This window comes from Pristiophorus japonicus, chromosome 6, assembly GCF_044704955.1.
Source record: "Pristiophorus japonicus isolate sPriJap1 chromosome 6, sPriJap1.hap1, whole genome shotgun sequence".
Taxonomy (NCBI): Eukaryota; Metazoa; Chordata; class Chondrichthyes; family Pristiophoridae; genus Pristiophorus; species Pristiophorus japonicus.
The window spans coordinates 182,784,984-182,805,406 of record NC_091982.1 but is presented as its reverse complement, the minus strand read 5'-3'; positions in this window follow the sequence as shown (position 1 = coordinate 182,805,406).

Genomic DNA, 20,423 nt, shown 5'->3' with positions numbered 1-20,423 from the left:
TCAGCTTTTATCACAGAATACTATTAGGTGTTCAGGTTATGAGATTATGTACAATTATCTTGTTGGAAAAAAATACTCATTATACTTTGAAGGGAACATGAAAAATCTACACCTGAATGTGGCATTAGGGCTCAGCATCAGTAACAGGGAGGAACAAATAAAATTACATGGCCTTTTTATAGTAAAACCTTAATTTGTAATTTTTAGAGAAATTGATGACACTGGCGTAGAAATTGGTCTGTTTTTCAGGCACCCAAGCCTCCAATATGGCATGAAAGTTCTAGCCTAATCCATGGTTACCAGCATGGTTTTGGACATGACCATCTCACTGTGATTTTGTTGCCCATGTTACACATCTATGGAGGCTGAAAAAAATTGTAGGTGCATCTTTTTCCCAGGGCCAGCAGGGTGGGCATCAGAGATGGAGGCCTTTTTGGCTGCTGTTTTTGGATTGGATTTTCTTCTTATTCCTTTTTTCAACATTGGAACGACAGTTGCTATCCCCCCAATGCTCAGACACCATCTAGTATTTCTGGAGTCCTGAAATATATCAACCAACAATTCACTCATTTCTTCCATTTACTTCTTGAGGATTTTAAGTTATTTTATCTGGTCATTCATTCTACACATATTATGGATCACTTACCCCATGTATTGTGATTGGAATCTGAAGAATCCATTCAATATATTGACCATATCCAACTTATGTTTAATTACCCAAATTAACATTCAAAATCCCATCTGTGCTTTAACCTTCATTCTACTACTAATATAATTGCATTTTTCACAATTGACACCCCTTTCTGTGATATTAAACAAAATTTGTATATATCTGTATTTTTTTAAATTATGGTCATTGCTATAGGCAGTTTTTGTATGGTTGTCATGGACACCCATGTAGAGAGGGTTTACTGCATTTAATTAGTGTTGGTGCAGTGACAATGAGGAGGAAGGACTGCGATACAGGAAAATAAAATTGCAGTTTTAAAAATTATTTTCTTTTAATGAGAAGCATATTGATGTCAGGCACGTGTAAGAAAGCTGGGAGGTTAGAGGAAAAGGAAGTAATTTGTGGGTTAAATTATTCTGTACCATATCTGCATGCAAATGTACCCAACCGTCAAATGCAAAGAAGCTGCTACTGAATTTTGAGATGACTGATATGGATTGCTGTTCTATTTCTTAGAAGATGGGTCTGCAGCGATCTGTGCTGAAGCTTAAGGGATGTGTAAACAGGCTGCAAGACTGACAGAATCCAGCACCAAATGTGCATTTTAGGAAATGAATCAGCACAAGCTGGGAAAGGTTGGAAGATTGCAAATCCGATTTGGCAATAACTTAGTTCACAAAAATAACCAATACCATATTCAGCATTAAAAAGTTGATTGCAGACGTTATATCTCACAAAACATGCTCATGCCATGGAAGCTAATACTCAGCATTAATATTCAGGAGTTGGCCAAGATGTCTGCATAAATAAGTAAACTAATGAGTATGTGTGTTGTGACCTAGATATAGTTGCAATATGCAGGAGGTCATGTGAATAACAGTTACCATTGGAGGCTGAAGAAACAAGTTGGCAGCACAGATACTTAAGCAATACAAATATTGTAATACTGATAAACGAACAATACAAAAAACCAGGACACTGTGGTAATGAAGAAGACAATAGCTGTCGGTAAATCAGATTTACAATATAGGAGTGCTGGCAGAAAATAACAAAGGATTAGTAAAAAGGTTAAGAATATAGGGCCCAAATTTGCCCAGGCGTTGCTCCGTTTTTTCTTTAGCAACTTGATTTTTCTGGAGTGTCTTAAAAATCCCCATTCTGCATATTCAATTTGAACCAATGTCAGTGAATTAGTTAGGATTTTTTTTTAGTTTAGTTTTTTTTCAGCATTACCAGCCACCTATGCCCGTTTTGGCCATTTAAGCCACTTTGCACAGTTAATAGTTGCTCCAAACTAACTTAAACCAGCGTATGTGGCCATTTGTGGCTGCACAGAAAACCCTTGCAGAGAGTTAAGAAATCAGCGCAGGTAGGTACTTCATGACTAAAGAATGTGAATAGGATCAAACAGCTATACAGGACGTATGACAAACTTCGCAAAGTTAATTTACTGTACAATAGAAGCATTCATGGAAGCTTAAACTACAAAAATAAAAGTAAAGAGACAAAACATATTTACATAATTTTTTCAAAATATCGAAATAAAAACAGTTATCACCGCCACCCCCCCATCAAAACACTCTCCCCCCCAATCAAAACTCTTCCCCCCCACCCCCCCATCAAAACTCATCCCACCCAATCAAAACTCTTCCCCCCCCGATCAAAACTCTTCTTCCCCCCCATCAAAACTACCCCCTCCCCATCAAAACTCCCCCCTCCCCATCAAAACACTCTCCCCCGCAATCAAAACTCTCCCCCATCAAAACACTCTCCCCCCCAATCAAAACTCTCCTCCTCCCCCCCCATATCAAAACTCCCCCCCGATCAAAACACTCTCCGCACCCCGATCAAAACTCTTCCTCCCCACCCCCCCATCAAAACTCACCCTCCAATCAAAACTCTTCCCTCCCCCCGATCAAAACTCTTCTTCCCTCTCCATCAAAACGCTTTCCCCCATCAAAACTCCCCCCTCCCCATCAAAACTCCCCCCCGATCAAAACACTCTCCCCCCCAATCAAAACTCTCCTCCTCCCCCCCGATCAAAACTCTTCCCCCCCACCCCCCATCAAAACTCCCCCCCCAATCAAAACTCTACCCCCCCCGATCAAAACTCTTCTTCGCCCCTCATCAAAACTCTACCCACCCCCGATCAAAACTCTTCTTCGCCCCCCATCAAAACTATCCTCCCCCCCATCAAAACTCCCCCATATCAAAACACTCTTCCCCCCTGATCAAAACTCTTCCCCCCCACCCCTCCCCATCAAAACTCTCCTCCTCCGCTCCCCCTCCCCCCGCCACCATCAAAACTCTCCTCACTAAACAAAGCACAACCATCAATAAATAAAAAATAAAACTCAAGTCCTACCTCGGCCCGGGAAGTCAGCGGGCTGGCCGGCCGGTGTGGGAGGCCACTCGGCCGGGGATAGGTGCGGGACTCTCTCCATGACCTGCAGCAGCCCGGCGCACGTCGTGGCACCTCTCAGCCTGGGGTAGGGTCGGGACATCGGGTCCCACGCTACAGAGGAGCTACCGCGCATGCGCGAAACCTCCAGTGCGCATGCGCGAAACCTCCAGTGCACATGCGTCAAACTGCAGGCACTCTTTTGAGCACAGGGCCCCAGCCGCACCCCCTAATTGAATTGCCACACCGCGCCAAGCCATGGGAGAGGCCACAAAGCGGCCAGAATGCGGGGCGACTTTTTGGCGCCATTTTTATCCTAGGAAATCGGCGGACCTCGGGTGAGTGCGCCAAAAATTGGCAGGGGCCAATTTTGAGCCCATTATAAGGTAGGCAAAGAAAATGGAGAACACTAAATGAGTTGTAAAAATGTTGGTATTAAGAATGTACATGAATAATGTAACAGCAAAGAATATAGGGGTAATGAGGCACCAGTCTGTGCAGAGAAAGCCCAGGTCAATGGAGTTAGTTAATTAAGAACTGGGTTTACTAAACTTTTACTTGGTAAGCAAAACTGCGCAGACACCACTCAAATGGACCTGCTTTAATGGAGTCTTGCATTCACCTTGGGGGAAAAAGATCAGAATGATCGGGATCGGTGATACTGATATTATAAGGGAACAGGCGAGGTGAAGTTACTGAGCCAAATAAAACATAATTTGAATTAATATCAATTGACACAATTAACTGTGGGATAGGCTCATGTAATTTCAAGCGTGCATATTAATTCAGCTCACTCACATTGCACAGCCCATCAGGTTCAGTTTTTCTCAACAGATCTGCATTGGTTGTTATTTGATCAGAAACAGATGGAGAAACACGTTTATTTGGAAGTTATTCATAATCCTTTTTCTAATGTAGATGAGAATCCTTCTTTTAAACAATTTTTCAATCCATTTGCAAATAATTTCCAATGTGCAGATGTAATTTTATTTAAAAACTGCAACTAAATGTATTAATACTAATGCTAGGGATGACTTTAATCGGGGCGGTTATCACGTGCAGGGGTGGATAGGCGCCAAGCCCACATGACACAGCATGAGGCCCAGCCCCAGGACATTTAAACTCCCAGGCATCATTAACATTTCAACTTTTTTTTTTTACATACCTCAGCCCCCCTACTCCTTTTTATTTTTTTCTCTCTGTTTCCCATGGCAGTTGGTAATTATTCCGCCATTCACATGCTATCTAGAATCATCTTTTGCTTCCTAACTTGTGCGATTACCATCTCAATTTGGCCCATCATCCCTTTTGTCTCTCAAATCTCTCCTGCCTTCCACTCTATCACAGACTTTCCCTTTTGTTCTTTCCTCCCCTCCCCCTTTCACTGCCTCTTGCATTTCCATAAGAATCTGTTACATTTCGAACTTTTGCCAGTTCTGACAAAGGGCAATCGACCTGCAACATTAACTTTGTTTCTCTCCACAGATGCTGCCTGACCCGCTGAGATTTCCAGCATTTACTGTTTTTATTAACATTTAAAGCACGGGCTGACCTCCCGCTCACCTGCAGGATAGAGCAGCCTGCCTACGTAATCTGTGCTATTTCCAGTGCGGTCCTTGACTCTATTTAAAGTGGGGATAGGCCTCTTAAGGCGAGTCTGGAAGACTCGTTGGCTGAAGGAGAGTCAAAAAGTCTGTGCCTTACTTTCCTGGTGCATCCCTGGGGGTCCTAATGGAGGAAGTGAGTGCCAGGAGGGTAGTACTTTTCCAAGGTCACTGTCAAGCAGGCCTGGACAGGGATGGCTGAGCACCCAGAGTCTCGTCGTCGAGAGCATGCAGAAAGCAAGAGCAGGCAGCGGAAGGAGCATGCGGCAAACCAGACTCCCCACTCACCCTTTCCTTCAACCACTGATTGTCCCACCTGTGACAGAGTCTGAAATTCCTGTAGTTCCTGTGAGGTGCACTCTAACCTCAGGATCTAGGTTCAATGTAGAAAGAGGCCTCACAAGAGCCGAGTACGCCTCTACACCTCACTCAGCACTACCTGCCAACACATCTCTGGTTTACAATGAAGAGAGGAAACGTAAGTGATTGGAAAGGCTTCTCAAAACAAGTTTGATTGGTAGACTGTTATTCATTCATTCATAGGCAATCCCTTGAAATCGAGGAAGACTTGCTTCCACTCTAAAAGTGACTTCTCAGATGACTGTATAGTCCAGTACTTTTCTCAATGCCTCTGACTTACTTTTTACTAGTTTTTTCGCCTGTGTCTATCTGCATTTTGACTGCCGCTTCAGACCCGCATCTTTTACCTCTTTCATACTTCCTTCTCCCACTTTTTCTCTCTTTCCCTCCCTTATCAATATCTAATGTGTTGTAAGACTGTTGCGAAGTGCCTTGGGACATTTTACTATGTTAAAGGCATTATATAAATAAAAGTCATTATTATTACTCATTTTTTTTAAATTTGTTCTTGGGATTTGGGCAACAGTGCCAAGGCCACATTTATTGCTCATTCCTAGTTGCCCTGAGAAGGTAATGATAGGCCTTCTCCTTGAACCACTGCAGTTCTTGTGTTGATGGTGCTCCCACGATAATGTTAGGTAGGGAATTCCAGGGTGGTATGCAACATGGAGGGGAACTTGCATGTGACGATGCTCCCATGACATTGCTGCTCTTGTCCTTCTCAATGGGAGGTACTGTTAAAGTAACCTTGGTAAGATGCTGCAATGCATTCTACAGATATTGCATAGCTAGATTTGCTCCCAGGTCTGATGCATGTAGAAAACTGCACTCTGCAAACTCCACCCATACATCATGGACCTCAGCATGGTGGCCTTCAGATCCATTGAGGGGCACCCTCCTTTCATATATCTCCTGTAGCAGGGTCTCCAAGGCCTTGACCAAAAAAGAGGCAATCTCCCCACTTCCCTCAATGTACACATTTTCAAACACATGTCTCTTCACCACAATAACATTCAACGGATATGGAGATTGGACGGGAAAGTAGAGTTGAGACCGAAGATCAGCCATGATCTTATTGAATGGCGGACCAGGCTTGAGGGGCCTATGGCCTACTCCTGCCCCCAATTCTTATGTTCTTATGTATTCCTTTTATAGCCAGGATAATCTCTCTTATAATAGTAAGCAATAGCCCTTCAACATCCAATCATGGGATAAGACTGTTTTCCTGCATGTATTTTCCATGCACAGGGGACTGGCATACAAAAATTCAAGTAGGGCAGCCCTCCCCACTGCTACTTTAGGTGCACCCACGCCAAGGGCAACTGCCAACTCAATTTTTCCATTGTTACTAAATTGGAGCTATAGTGAGTGGAGTTAAACTTCACAAGGGAAGCAGTATTCTAATAGATCTATTAAGTCGGAGCAAGGAATCTTCAGATTGGATTTAAATGACGCTAATCTCATTGGTATTTCCAAAAGCTGTTAAATTCATTCAATCGTATTGAATAAAATCATTTTCAATTTGATCTTCATATAACTGAACACGTGCTGATCATTATAAGCACGGGTAAAGGCATTAGTGTAAATGGAAAATAGTTTCAGAAAATGATTTGTTCCAAATAGCTGAATTCTACTTTTAGGATCAGTGCATTTCCAACCTGTTCAGTTGTGACTTTTACCATTTTATAAATGTAAAATTTTAGTCAATTAAGTGTTGGAGTAATACAGAAATGTTCATGAGATATACAGTGTGATATCAAGGTGTAGTGCAGGAAGTATGATAGACAAAGACTCAAAACTTTAAAATAAATTAATTAATCTCCCATAGCTTTGTTATAAAATTATAAAATTGTGGCCTAAAATTTATTTACAATAAATCGCACCGTTGTGACCCCTTTAAAAAAAATTGCACCCACCAGTGGCTTGCAGAGGCAGTTATATGCAAGTTTCTTGGGTCTGCTTCTCTGCTTATTGTACATCCCCAATTGCCTTTGAGAAGATAGTGGTGAGCCACCTTCTTGAACTGCTGAAGTCCGTGTGGTGAAGGTACTCCCACAGTGCTGTTATGTAGGGAGTTCCAGGATTTTTAGCCACTGGCAATGATGCAACGGCAATATATTTCCAAGTCAGAGTGGTACGTGACTTGGAGTGGAACTTGGACGTGGTGGTGCATTTGCTGCCCTTGTCCTTTTAGGTGGTAGAGGTCACGGATTTGGGAGGTGCTGTTGAAGAAACCTTGGCAACTTGCTGCAGTGCATCTTCTAGATGGTACACACTGTAGCCACATTGCACCAATGGAGAGAGTGAATGTTTAAGGTGGTGGATGGGGTCCTGCTTTGTCCTGGATGGTGTTGTGCTTCTTGTGTTGTTAGAGCTGCACTCATCCAGGTAAGTAGAAAGTATTTCATCACACTCCTGACTTGTGCCTTGTAGATGCCGGCTTTAGGGAGTCAGGAGGTGAATCACACATTGCAGAATACCCAGCCTCTGACCAAAGGCAGGCCAACAGAGGGGGAATCTTCAACTTTATTCCCCTCAATCCTATTAAGAACCAGGCCATGCAACTTGTGGGCATTCACTTGGCTCTTACCATGGAAGATGGCAAGGTCGGCAATATCTACACTGTTACCCTGACATCCCTCTGAAGCACCACATAGACATAAGAATATAATAAATAGCCATTTGGCTCCTCAAGCCTGCTCTGCCAATGAATAAGATCATGGCTGATCTGATCATGGACTCGGCTCCACTTCCCTGCCTGCTCCCCATAACCCTTTAGTCCCTTATCGCTCAAAAATCTGCCTATCTCCGCCTTAAATATATTCAATGACCCAGCCTCCACAGCTCTCAGGGACAGAGAATTCCACAGATTTACAACCCTCAGAGAAGAAATTTCTCCTCATTTCAGTTTTAATCGGTAGCCTCTTATTTTGAGACTATGCCCCACCAGTTTTAGTTTCCCCTATGAGTGGAAATATCCTCTCTGCATCCACCTTGTCGAGCCCTCTCATTATCTTATACGTTTCGATAAGATCACCTCTCATTCTTCTGAACTCCAATGAGTTTTGGCCCAACCTACGCAACCTATCTTCATAAGTCAACCTCCTCATCTCTGTAATCAACCTGGTGAACCTTCTCTGAACAGCCTCCAAAGCAAGTACATCCTTCCTTAAATACAGAGACCAAAACTGTACGCAGTACTCTCGGTGTGGCCTCACCAATACCATGTATAATTGTAGCAGGACTTCTCTGTTTTTATACTCTATCCCCCTTGCAATAAAGGTCAACATTCCATTTGCCTTCCTGATTACTTGCTGTACCTGCATACTCACTTTTTGTGTTTCATGCACAAGGACCCCCGGGTCCCTCTGTACTGCAGCACTTTGCTATTTTGCTCCATTTAAATTATTATTTGCTTTTCTATTTTTTCTGCCAAAGTGGATAACCTCACATTTTCCCACATTATACTCCATCTGCCAAATTTTTGCCCACTCACTTAGCCTGTCTATATCCCTTTGCAGATTTCTTGTGTCCTCCTCACAATTTGCTCTCCCACTCACCTTTGTATCATCAGCAAACTTGGCTACATTACACTCGGTTCCTTCATAGAAAAAAAAATAGAAAATAAATAAGTGCAGGAGTAGGCCATGCGGCCCTTCGAGCCTGCACCATCATTCAATAACGTCATGGCTGATCATTCACCTCAGTACCCTTTTCCTGCTTTCTCTTCATACCCCTTGATCCCTTTAGTCATAAGGGCCATATCTAACTCCCTCTTGAATATATCCAATGAACTGGCATCAACAACTCTCTGCGGTAGGGAATTCCACAGGTTAACAACTCTCTGAGTGAAGAAGCTTCTCCACATCTCAGTCCTAAATGGCTTCCCCTTATCCTTAGACGATGTCCCCTGGTTCTGGACTTCCCCAACATCTGGAACATTCTTCCTACATCGAACCTGTCCAGTCCCGTCAAAATTTTATATGTTTCTATGAAATCTCTCTCATCCTTCTAAACTCCAGTGAATATAGGCCCAGTCGATCCAGTCTCTCCTCATATGTCAATTCTGCCATCCCGGAATCAGTCTGGTGAACCTTCACTGCACTCCCTCAATAGCAAGAACGTCCTTCCTCAGGTTAGGAGACCAAAACTGTACACAATATTCCAGGTGAGGCCTCACTAAGGCCCTGTACAACTACAGTAAGACCTCCCAACTCCTATACTCAAATCCTCTAGCTATGAGGCCAACATACCATTTGCCTTCTTCACCGCTTGCTGTACCTACATGCCAACTTTCAATGACTGATGTACCATGACACCCAGGTCTCGTTGCACCTCCCCTTTTCCTAATCTGCCGCCATTCAGATAATATTTTGCCTTCATGTTTTTGCCCCCAAAGTGGATAACCTCACATTTATCCACATTATACTGCATCTGCCATGCATTTGCCCACTCACCTAACCTGTTCAAGTCACCCTGCAGCCTCTTCGCGTCCTCCTCACAGCTCATTCCGCCACCCAGCTTAGTGTCATCTGCAAACTTGGAGATATTACACTCAATTCCTTCATCTAAATCATTAATGTATATTGTAAATAGCTGGGGTCCCAGCACTGAGCCCTGCGGCACCCCACTAGTCACTGCCTGCCATTCTGAAAAGGACCTGTTTATCCCAACTCTCTGCTTCCTGTCTGCCAACCAGTTCTCTATCCACTTCAGTACATTACCCCCAATACCATGTGCTTTAATTTTGCACACCAATCTCTTGTGTGGGACCTTGTCAAAAGCCTTTTGAAAGTCCAAATACACCACATCCACTGGTTCTCCCTTGTCCACTCGACTAGTTATATCCTCAAAAAATTCTAGATTTGTCAGGCAGGATTTCCCTATCATAAATCCATGCTGACTTGGACTGATCTCGTCACTGCTTTCCAAATGCGCTGCTATTTCATCTTTAATAATTGATTCCAATATTTTCCCCACGACTGATGTCATGCTAACCAGTCTATGGGGCCAAGTTTCGGCCTGAGTTGCTCCTGTTTTTTTGGAGCAACTAGTTTAAAATGGAGTATCTTAGAAATTGCAATTCTCGGCATTTAGTTTGCTCCAGTTCTAGTCAGTTAGAACAGTTTCAGTTTGGAATAGATTTTTTTTTTCAAAAGGGGGCGTGTTCGGCCACTTACGCCCGTTTTGAAAGTTTAGGCAGTGAAAACATACTCCAAACTAACTTAGAATGGAGTAAGTGTAGATTTTTGTACGCTCAGAAAAACCTTGTCTACACTTAGAAAATCAGGCGTCGGTTACAAATCAGGCGTAGGGAATCGGGGCGGGGGGGGGGGGGGTTTAAAGGGACGTTTACAAACATTAAACACTTCAGTTTTACAAATAAAGAGCCATCATCAATAATAAATGATAAATACATCAATAAACCAACCAATAAATCAATCAAAAAAAATTAATAAAAAATTTAAAAAATTTTAAAAATCAAGAAATAAAACATTTTCTACTTACCGACTGCAGCACCGGGAGCCCTCCAGCAGCGTGCTGGGACGTGTCCCCCCCCCCCCAGTGTGTCTCTGTCAGTGTCTCTATCTCTCTGTCTGTCTGTGTGTGTCTCTGTTTCTGACAGCGAGGGGAGGGGGAGGAGGGGGGTGGAGGGGGGGAGGAGGAGGCGGGGTGGAGGGAGGGTGGAGGGGGAGAGGAGGGTGGGGGGGCAGGGGGAGGGAGGGAGAAGAGGGGGGGTAGGGAGGAGAGGGGAGAGAGGGGAGGAGAGGGGGAGAGAGGGGAGGGAGAGAGAAGGGAGGGAGGGAGTGGGGGAGAGAAAGGGGAGAGGAGGGAGGGGGGAGAGAAGGGGGAGAGAAGGGAGGGACGGAGGGCGGAGAGAAGGGAGGGAGGGAATGGGGGAGAGAAGGGGGAGAGGAGGGAGGGGGAAAGAGAAGGAAGGGGAGGGAGGGGGAGAGAAGGAAGGGGAGGGAGGGGGAGAGAAGGGAGGGAGGGAGGGAGGGGGGGGAGAGGAGGGAGGGAGGGGGGAGAGAAGGGAGCGAGGGAGGGAGGGAGGGGGGAGAGAAGGGAGGGAGTGAGGGGGGGAGAGAAGGGAGGGAGAGAGGGGGGAGAGAAGGGGGAGAGAAGGGAGGGAGGGAGGGCGGAGAGAAGGGAGGGAGGGAGGGAGGGGAGAGAAGGGGGAGAGAAGAGAGGGAGGGAGGGGTGGAGAGAAGGGAAGGAGGGAGGGGGGGAGAGAAGGGAGGGAGGGACAGGGGCGAGAAAGGAGAGGGAGGCTGAACGGGCCAGGCCCGGCCGGGCCCAAGACTTCAGGCAGGGCCCGCCCCCAGCACCGGATTTACAGGTAGGTTGCGTCGGTTCGGGAGGGGGTTTCGGGAGCGTGGGTGGGGTCGGGGGGAGGGGTCGGGGGAGGTCGGGTCGGATCCGGTCCGGTGGGTGAGGGTGGAGAACCGTGGGTCGGATCGGTCAGGGTGGGGGGGAGGTCGGGTCGGGGTTGGGGGGGGGGAGGTCGGCTCGGGGTGGGGGGGGGTCGGCTCGCGCCGGGTGGGGGGGGGGGTAGCGGGCCGGGTCGGTTCGGGTCCGGTAGGGGGCGGGGGGGTCAGGTCGGGTCCGGGGGCGGGGGGGGGGGCGAAGCGGGGGTTGAGTCCGGTCCGGGGGCGGTGTGGGGGGGGGAGCGGGAGTCGAGTCGGGTCCGGTCCGGTCGGGAGGAAGCAGGAGCTGGGCGTGGGAGGCAGCCTTATCCACGTAGCCCCAGTGAGGCCATTCGGCCAGGGCTAGGGGCTGCGTGCTTCCGGCCTCCCCCACACAGTTTTGTGCGCCTGGAGCGACTGCACATGCGCGCCCACTGTAGCGCGCATGTGCAGAGGTCCTGGCACTGTTTTCACTCCGCCCCCCACAGCTCGTGCTGCGCCGCGCCCAACTCCAGAGGACCTGCAGGGAGCCGAAGAATAGGTAAGTATTTTTTAGGCACACTTTGTGGCGCGAAAAACGGGCGTCCAGGTTGGGGCTGCGCCGTTCTCGACGCGACCCGAAACTTGGGCCCTATAATTCCCTGTTTTCTCTCTCCCTCCTTTCCTAAAAAGTGGTGTTACATTAGCTCCCCTTCAGTCCATAGGAACTGTTGGAAAATGATCACCAAAGCATCCACTATTTCTAGGGCCACTTCCTTAACTACTCTGGGATGCAGACTATCAGGCCCCGGGGATTTATCGACCTTCAATCCCATCAATTTCCTTAACACAATTTCCCACCCAATAAGGATTTCCTTCAGTTCCTCCTTCTCACTAGACCCTCGGTCCCCTAGTATTTCCGGAAGGTTATTTGTGTCTTCCTTCGTGAAGACAGAACCAAAGTACTAGTTTAACTGATCCACCATTTCTTTGTTCCCCATTATAAATTCACCTGAATCTGACTGCAAGAGACCTACGTTTGTTTTCACTAATCTCACTAATTTCATAATCATTAATCCAAGTCATTAATATAGATTGTAAATAGTTGAGGACCCAGCACCAGTCCCTGTGGCACCCCACTAGTTAATGTTTGCCAACCAGAAAATGACCCATTTATCCAGACTCTCTGTTTTCTGTTAGTCAGCCAATCCTCTATCCATGCTAATATATTACTCCCAACCCTGTGAACTTTTATCTTGTGCAGTAACCTTTTATGTGGCACCTTATCGAACGCCTTCTGGAAATCCAAATACACCACATCCACTGGTTCTGCCTTATCCACCCTGCTCATTGCATCCTCAAAGAACTCCAGCAAATTTGTCAAACATGATTTCCCTTTCATAAAACCATGTCAACTCTGCTTGATTGAATTATGCTTTTCCAAATGTCCTACTACTGCTTCCTTAATAATAGACTCCAGCTTTGTCTCAACGAAAGATGTTAGGCTAACTGGTCATCTGCAAATTTTGAAATTGTGCCCTGTACACCCACATCCAAGTCATTAATATATATCAAGAAATGCAGTGGTCTTAGAACGGACCCCTGGGAACACCACGGTATACCTTCCTCCAGTCTGAAAAACAACCGTTCACCACTACTCTCTGTTTCCTATCACTTAGCCACTGTCCCTTTTATTCTATGGGCTTCAACTTTGCTGACAAGCCTATTATGTGTCACTTTGTCAAATGCCTTTTGGAAATCCATGTACATTACATCAACCGCATTGCCCTCATCAACCCTATCTGTTACCTCATTGAAAGGCTCGTTCAAGTTGGTTAAACATGATTTAGAAACATAGAAAATAGGTGCAGAAGTAGGCCATTCGGCCCTTCGAGCCTGCACCGCCATTCAATGAGTTCATGGCTGAACATGCAACTTCAGTACCCCATTCCTGCTTTCTCGCCATACCCCTTGATCCCCCTACTAGTAAGGACTACATCTAACTCCTTTTTGAATATATTTAGTGAATTGGCCTCAACAACTTTCTGTGGTAGAGAATTCCACAGGTTCACCACTCTCTGGGTGAAGAAGTTTCTCCTCATCTCGATCTTAAATGGCTTACCCCTTATCCTTAGACTGTGACCCCTGGTTCTGGACTTCCCCAACATTGGGAACATTCTTCCTGCATCTAACCTTTCTTAACCCGTCAGAATTTTAAACGTTTCTATGAGATCCCCTCTCATTCTTCTGAACTCTAGTGAATACAAGCCCAGTTGATCCAGTCTTTCTTGATATGTCAGTCCCGCCATCCCGGGAATCAGTCTGGTGAACCTTCGCTGCACTCCCTCAATAGCAAGAATGTCCTTCCTCAAGTTAGGAGACCAAAACTGTACACAATACTCCAGGCGTGGCCTCACCAAGGCCCTGTACAACTGTAGTAACACCTCCCTGCCCCTGTACTCAAATCCCCTCGCTATGAAGGCCAACATGCCATTTGCTTTCTTAACCGCCTGCTGTACCTGCATGCCAACCGTCAATGACTGATGTACCATGACACCCAGGTCTCGTTGCACCTCCCCTTTTCCAAATCTGTCACCATTCAGATAATAGTCTGTCTCTCTGTTTTTACCACCAAAGTGGATAACCTCACATTTATCCACATTAAACTTCATCTGCCATGCATTTGCCCACTCACCTAACCTATCCAAGTCATTCTGCAGCCTCATAGCATCCTCCTTGCAGCTCACACTGCCACCCAACTTAGTGTCAAACTTGGAGATACTACATTTAATCCCCTCGTCTAAATCATTAATATACAATGTAAACAGCTGGGGCCCCAGCACAGAACCTTGCGGTACCCCACTAGTCACTGCCTGCCATTCTGAAAAGTACCCATTTATTCCTACTCTTTGCTTCCTGTCTGCCAACCAGTTCTCAATCCACGTCAGTACACTACCCCCAATCCCATGTGCTTTAACTTTGCACATTAGTCTCTTGTGTGGGACTTTGTCGAAAACCTTCTGAAAGTCCAAATACACCACATCAACTGGTTCCCCCTTGTCCACTCTACTGGAAACATCCTCAAAAAATTCCAGAAGATTTGTCAAGCATGATTTCCCTTTCACAAATCCATGCTGATTTGGACCTATCATGTCACCTCTTTCCAAATGCGCTGCTATGACATCCTTAATAATTGATTCCATCATTTTACCCACTACCGATGTCAGGCTGACCGGTCTATAATTCCCTGTTTTCTCTCTCCCTCCTTTTTTAAAAAGTGGTTTAAAAAGGATTTTTTTTAAATCCATGCTGGCTTTCCTTAACTAATCCATCTCTATCCAAGTGACTGTTAATTTTGTCCCTGATTACAGTTTCTAAAACCTTGCCCACTACCGAGGTTAAACTGACTGGCCTGTAGTTGCTGTGTTTTTATACTTGTCACTATTGTATTATTGTAGTATTGTAGATATTGAGTGGGCTACTTCAAACCAGACATACAAGAAACACCTCTGAACATAAAGGCTTTTAGTATTACACAAGCATTTCTACTAGTGCACACATTGACATTTCCAGATCAAACTTGTACTTCCCCCCCCAAACTGCTGTTTCTTTCTGGCCACCAGATGGCAAAACCTTGACCCAATTTTGTAGACATTGCTCTAGTAATTGCACAATTCTATAATAGCAGTAGGGAAATCACACTCCCAGCAGGTGAGGCTCCCTGATCGAAGGACGATATCACACAATTACCTTTTACATTACCTAGGCACAACTTTCTGTAGATTCACAAAGGAGCTGACTTATCCTGCTGCGTCGTGTGTGAAATGTCTGCGTATGACACAGCGACTGAATGTGTGAGTGAATAGGGATGGAGGAATAATTAGTACTGATTAGTATGAATGTGGAGATTGGCAAAGCCCTCTTAAAGTAGCCACCCAAACTTCCTCTCAGCACTTAGGGCCATCGTCAGGATCCAACTGGCTTAAGTTTTTAACATTCAGAGATCTCCCATTGGATTTGCACTAGTACTTTTGTTACATAAGAACATACATAAGAATTAGAAGCAGGAGTAGGCCATTCGGCCCCTCGAGCCTGCTCCACTACTCAATGAGATCATGGCTGATCTTCTACCTTCAGATGAGCAGAAATTTAAAAAGTCAAAGAGCAAGGAGAAGGCAATAGAGCAGGGTAGCAGTGGGGGAAATGATAACCAGAGTGTAACAGGAAGGGATAGAATGTATAAAACTAAGAGTGTATGAGAAAGTGGGGTCAAAGCAGGGAAAACGGTAAAAATACAAATTAAAAGCTCTTTATCTGAATGCACGCAGCATTCGTAACAAGATAGATGAGTTGATGGCACAATTAGAAGTAAATGGGTATGATCTGATAGCAATTTCAGAGATGTGGTTGCAAGCTGATCAAGGCTGGGAACTGAATATTCAGGGGCATTTGACAATTCGGAAGGATAGACAGAAAGGAAAAGGAGGTGGGGTAACTCTGTTAATAAAGGATGAGATCAGTGCGGTAGTGGGAATGATATTAGTTCAAAACATCAAGATATAGAATCAGTTCGGGTGGAGATAAGAAATAATAAGGGGAAGAAGCCAGTGAGACTAGTCTACAGGCCCCCAAACAGTAGCCACACTGTTGCATGGAGTATAAATCAAGAAATAATGGAGGCTTGTAAGAAAGGAACTGCAATAATCATGGGTGACTTTAATCTTCATATTGATTGGACAAATCAAATTGGCCAAGGTAGCCTTGAGGAAGAGTTCATAGAGTGTATCCGGGATGGTTTCCTTGAATAGTACGTTGCAGAACCAACTAGGGAGCAGGCTATCTTGGATCTGGTACTGTGTAATGAGACAAGATTAATAAATTATCTCATAGTAAAGGATCTTCTAGAAAAGAATGATCATAGCAGGTTGAATTCCTAATTCAGTTGGTGGGTGAGAAAGTTGGATCACAAACCAGTGTCCTGAGGTTAAATAAAGGAGATTACGTATGAAGGCAGAGTTGGCTAAAGTGGGCTGGGAGAATAGATTAAAGTGTAAAATGGTTGATAAGCAGTGGCAGACATTTAAGGAGATATTTCATAACTCTCAACAAAAATATATTTCAATGAGAAGGAGAGACTTTAAGAGAAGGGAGAACCATCTGTGGCTAACTAAGGAAGTAAAGGATGGTATCAAATTGAAAAGAATGGCAAACAAAGAGGCCAAGATCAGTGGGAGGCCAGAGGATTGGGAAACTTTTTAAAAAAACAGCAAAGGATGACTAAAAAGATAATAGAGATGGAAGATAGATTATGAAAGTAAATAGCAAGAAATACAAGAACAGATAATAAGAGTTTCTACACGTATATAAAAAGGAAGAGTAGCTAAAGTAAACATTGGTCCCTTAGAAGATGAGACTGGAGAATTCATAATGGAAAATTATGGCAGAGGCTTTGAACAAATATTTTGTATTGGTCTTCACGGTAGAAGACACTAAAAACATCCCAATAATGGATAATCAAGAGGTTATAGGAAGGAAGGAACTTAAAACAATCACAATCACTAAAGAAAAATTACTCGGTAAAATAATGGGACTAAAGGTGGACAAGTCCCCTAGATCTGCTGGCTTACATGCTCGGGACTTAAAAGAAGTGGCTGCAGAGATAGTGGATGCATTGGTTATAATCTACCAAAATTCCCTGGATTCTGGGGCGGTTCCAGCGGATTGGAAAACCGCAAATATAATGCCCTTATTTTAAGAAGCAGGCAGACAAAAAGCAGGAAACTATAGACCAGTGAACATCTGTCGTTGGGAAAATGCTGGAGTCAATTATTAAGGAAGCAGTAGCAACACATTTGGAAAAGCATAATATAGTCAAGCAGAGTCAGCATGGTTTTATGAAAGGGAAATCATGTTTGACAAAGTTTCTGGAGTTCTTTGAGGATATAACGAGCAGGGTGGATAGGGGGGAACCAGTGGACGTGGTGTATTTTGATTTCCAGAAGGCATTCGATAAGGTGCCACATAAAAGGTTATTGCACAAGATAAATGGTCATGGTATTGGGTGTAATATATTAACAATGGATAGAGGATTGGCTAACTAAGAGAAAACAGAGAGTCGGATAAATGGGTCATTTTCTGGTTGGCAAACGGTAACGAGTGTGGTGCCACAAAGATCGGTACTGAAGCCTCAACTATCTACAATCTATATTAATGATTTGGATGAAGGGATCAAGTGTAATGTAGCCAAATTTGCTGATGATACAAAGAGGAAGTTGTGAGAAGGACACAAAAAATCTGAAAAGGGATATAGACAGGCTAAGGTGAGTGGGCAAAAATATGGCAGATGGAGTATAATATTGGAAAGTGTGAGGTTATCCACTTTGGCAGAAAAAATAAAAATGCAAATTATTATTTAAAGATAGAGAAATTACAAAATGCTGCAGTACAAAGGGACCTGGGGTCCTTGCACATGTAGCACAAAATATTAGTATGCAGGTACAGCAAGTAATCAGGAAGGCAAATGGAATGTTGGCCTTTATTGCAAAGGGGATGGAGTATAAAAGCAGAGAAGTCTCGCTACTACTGCACAGGGTATTGGTGCGGCCACACCTAGAGTACTGCGTAGTTTTGGTATCCGTATTTAAGGAAGGATATACTTGCATTGGAGGCTGTTCAGAGAAGGTTCACTAGGTTGATTCTAGAGATGAAGGGATTGAATTATGAAGAAAGGTTGAGTGGTTGGGCCTATACTCATTGGAGTGCTGAAGAATGAGAGGTGATCTTATTGAAACATGTAAGATACTGAAGGGGCTCGACAGGGCAGATACAGAGAGGATGTTTCCACTCGTGGGGAAATCGAGAAAAGGGGGCATAGTTTCAGAATAATGGGCCACGCATTTAAAACGGGGAAAAGGAGGAATTTCTTCTCTGAGGGTTTTAAATCTGTGGAATTTTCTGCCCCAGAGAGCTGTGGAGGCTGGGTCATTGAATATATTTAAGGAGGAGATAGACAGATTTTTGAGCACTAAGGGAGTGAAGGGTTATGGGGAGCGGGCAGGGAAGTGGAGCTGAGTCCATGATCAGATCAGCCATGATATTATAGAATGGCAGAGCAGGCTCAAGGAGCCAAATGGCCTACTCCTGCTCCTATTTCTTATGTTCTTAACTCCACTTTCCTGCACTATCCCCATATCCCTTGATTCCCTTAATATCCAAAAATCTGTCCAGCTCTGTCTTGAATATACTCAAAGACTGAGCCTCCACAGCTCTCTGGGGTAGAGAATTCCAAAGATTCTCCACCCTCTGAGTGAAGAAGTTTCTCCTCATCTCAGTCCTAAATGGCCGACCCATTATTCTGCGACTGGGACCCCTGGTTCTAGACTCCCCAGCCAGAGGAAATATCCTCCCTGTATCTATCCTGTCAAGCCCTGTAAGAATTTTGTATGTTTCAATGAGATCACCGCTCATTCTTCTAAACTCTGGAGAATATAGGCCTAGTCTACTCAATCTCTCCTCATAGGACAATCCACCCATCCCAGAATTCAAGCTGGTGAACCTTCATTACATTCCCTCAATGGCAAGTGTTGTGTATGGAGAAAGAGTTAGACTGAACACTGTGAGCTCAAAGTAAACTATGACCTTAGTCTTTTATTGCAGGTCTTCAGAGTGCCTCTCCAACCTGCGAAACCCCCCAAATACCTGTGCTCCCAAGCGATTATGGGATCCCTTGGAACTCCAGGGGATGAGCCCTCTGGTGGTTGTACAAATTGAATTCAAGTTTACATATATAACAACACTCCATCGCACCCCCCCCCCCTTCCCCCCCAAAGTCAATAGTGTAATTATTTACAATGTGAGTCGATCTGGGGCCCTTCTTGCCCTGGTTGATCGTCTCGGTGTGAAAGCTGGTGTTGTTGAATCATTTGTTGGGCCCTCGTTGGGCTGCTGTGCAGCTGGCCTTGCTGGGCTGCCTGGTGTGTTGAGCACTGCTGGGCTGCTGTGGATGATGGGTTCTGCTTCATGGTCAACCGTGGTGCCGGTTGCCACTGGTGTGTATGTTGGGGGATCAAAAAAGGTAGGGTCCAAGGTGGGTTGCTCAGGATAGTCCGTGAATCTGAATTTGATTTGGTCCAAGTGTTTCTGGTGAATGAGTCCATTTGAAAGTTTCACCCGGAACACCCTGCTCCTCTCCTTTGGCCACGACAGGGCCGGGAAGCCACTTGGGACCTTGTCCATAATTTAATACAAATACAGGATCATTGATTTCAATCTCACGTGACACATTTGCGCTATCATGGTATGCACTTTGTTGAAGCCACCTGCTCTCTACCTGTTCATGTAGATCAGGGCGAACGAACGAGAACCTTGTTTTAAGTGCTCTTTTCATGAGCAGTTCAGCAGGTGGGATCCCAGTGAGTGAGTGGGGTCTCATGCGGTAGCTAAGCAGGACTCGGGATAGGTGAGTCTGCAGCGAGTCTTCAATTACCCTCTTCAAGCCTTGCTTGATGTTTTGCACTGCTCTCTCTGCTTGACCATTGGATGCTGGTTTAAACGGGGCAGATATGACATGTTTGATCCCATTACGGGTCATGAATACTTTGAACTCAGCACTGGCAAAACATGGCCCATTGTCACTCACCAGGACATAGGGTAAGCCGTGTGTGGCAAACATGGCCCGCAGGCTTTCAGTAGTGGCAGCGGACGTGCTAGCCGACATTATTTCACATTCAATCCACTTGGAGTACGCGTCTACAACCACAAGGAACATTTTACCCAAGAACGGGTCTGCATAGTTGACGTGTACCCTAGACCATGGTTGAGAGGGCCAAGACCATAAACTTAGCGGCGCCTCCCTGGGTACATTGCTTACCTGCGAGCATGTATTACATCTGTGAACGCAGGACTCTAAGTCTGCATCGATACCAGGCCACCACACATGGGATCTGGCTATCATTTTCATCATTACGATGCCTGGGTGGGTACTGTGGAGGTCATTGATGAAG